This window comes from Olea europaea, chromosome 11, assembly GCF_002742605.1.
Source record: "Olea europaea var. sylvestris chromosome 11, O_europaea_v1, whole genome shotgun sequence".
Taxonomy (NCBI): Eukaryota; Viridiplantae; Streptophyta; class Magnoliopsida; order Lamiales; family Oleaceae; genus Olea; species Olea europaea.
In genome coordinates this window covers 6,327,078-6,329,225 of record NC_036247.1, presented here as the reverse complement: position 1 = coordinate 6,329,225, position 2,148 = coordinate 6,327,078, and the positions used below count along the sequence as shown (strand labels likewise).

At 32.9% G+C, this 2,148-nt stretch overlaps 1 long non-coding RNA gene across 1 annotated transcript; it reads right to left on the bottom strand.

The window, feature by feature from the left end:
- Positions 1 to 167: 167 nt before the first annotated feature.
- On the bottom strand, positions 168 to 1,213 carry LOC111403145. Its single transcript, XR_002704414.1, has 3 exons — positions 936 to 1,213; positions 772 to 864; positions 168 to 529 (listed from the first exon to the last, which is right to left on the bottom strand). It is a non-coding gene; the product is annotated as an uncharacterized LOC111403145 (long non-coding RNA).
- Between the last annotated feature and the right edge of the window lie 935 nt (positions 1,214 to 2,148).

Below are 2,148 nucleotides of genomic sequence, written 5' to 3'. Positions count from 1 at the left end.
GAAGGTTTAAGAACCAACATATATGCTCAAACTTAAACAATTTGCATCTAACCATCAAAATACAATGCTCGAGTAGAGACCGAGCAAATAGGGAATAGTAAAGAACAGAACACAGTGGATGGCATCGCAGCTCACTAACACTTGCAAAGAGTTTGGTCTAAAATAAATAGAGACGTTTCAAATTTACACTCAGATCAGCCATAAAATAAAAGCAATTTACTAAATTTTTCAGTCAACCCAATGACGAGTACATGATAAAGACTTAAATGCTATTACTTTCTCAAATAAAGATTTACTCCCATGACAAAGTTGTGTAGAGACTATATTAAATGAGAACGAAAACATTACAAGCAACATTGATATTTTCATAACATTAATTCCTCCCTCAAAATGATTAATTTGAAGGATGTAACTGGTTGGCCTACCTTCAATGCAAAGAATTTGATCAAGAACCACAGCAAGCCGACTTTTGCGCTGCATAAGAACCCCCTGCAGTTCGGTCTGCTTGGGTAATCCTAATGGATGGATCCTGTGATAATCAGATAACGTATAAGTCAGTGCTGAGCACTAATGAGCATGTTCAGCTCGGGTGTAAAGTTGCTTATTTTGACACTAAGCTTTGAGTTACTTTCAAAATAACTAACTTTGTTACTTCAAAATAAGCTATCCAAACATAATCTGGAAACAAAAGTATAAAAGTAATTTTCACTTTCTAAGCTTAGTCAAACCTGCTCTTATAAATTCCCCAACATGAAAAACAGACAGTAGTACCTCAGGTTTTGAGTCCTTCTCAGAAAGTCTTTTCTTTATATCCCTGCCTATTGAGAAGAAAACTTCCTCCACATTCATATTTGTCTTTGCACTCTATTTGACATGATGTCATTAAACTTAAATTCTGCAAAATATTGGCAACACCAACAACAAGCACTACTTACAGTCTCATAGAATTTAATTCCGTATTCATCAGCAAGTGCTTGACCTCTGGATGTAGGAACGGCCTACATAAAGATGTAAGCCAGATCAATCTTAAATAGCAAGAACAAGCTGGCTAAGTTACACAAAAAAGACATAAAATGATACATGTCTGTGTCTTATTGATGTAAAGTCGCCCAACATATAATTAACATCCAATACGTTTAGTACCTCTAATAGTTATTTGAATTATTAAGGAGCCAAATTTTGTTCCACATCCAAAATTAATGATTCAACTGCCTAACAATTGACATCACTTTGAGAAAAATCCTTATAAAGTTTATTAGAATGGGAAATTTACTATATTTATTAAATGATTTTATTTTATATACAAACCAACTCATAGATAATTAAGTAAAAAGTTAATTAATCTCTGGCAAGCTTCCTATTACAAGGTTGCAACAAAATTAGAAAAGAAATGTGACCAATATTATCCTGATTGATGATTTTTCCAAATTCCAAAAGCACATTACGTCTCTACTTCATCAAATTTTAGCATGCAGAAAACAGTTCTTCATTTTTTGGAATTTGGATTTTGCCAAATTCCAAAAGCACATTATGTCCCTACTTCATCAATCTTTAGCATGCAGAAAACAGTTCTTCATTTTTTAGTATGCAACTTCTCCTTCTTAAAGATATTTTTCTTCTTATATTCAGCTTCATTTGGTTAGATTATCAAGAAAAGGACTAAACAAACAAGGGCTTATCTTCATTTTTTAAATGCAACCCTCTTCTTCACAGTTAAAACACTCGCTTGTGAAGGCAGAATGTTTTTGTTTAAAGATTAACATGTAACAGATGTTAATAGGTTAAGTTCTTCCTCTTCAAGTTAGGAATTAAGAACTTATGCAAGTGATAGATTTGATCTTTTCTTTGCGCCAAAGGACTGTGTACATAAACTTAATAATAAAAATCTATTGAAGTAAATGTAAACTTAATAAAAAAAATCTCTAAAAAGTAATGATAATTTTCTACCTCCCAAAATTAAAAAATTTCAGAGGCCAGACTGTATCGAAGGTGGAATCTATTTTTTATACATGGTTGGGATCCATTTATACTTCTTTATTGCTTTTCACATGCCATGTAATTTTCAGGAAGGCTGAGAATTCATTGGACCAAATTACATCGTGTATGATGCATCCACACACAAGCACTGTGAGAGAGAGAGAGAGAGAG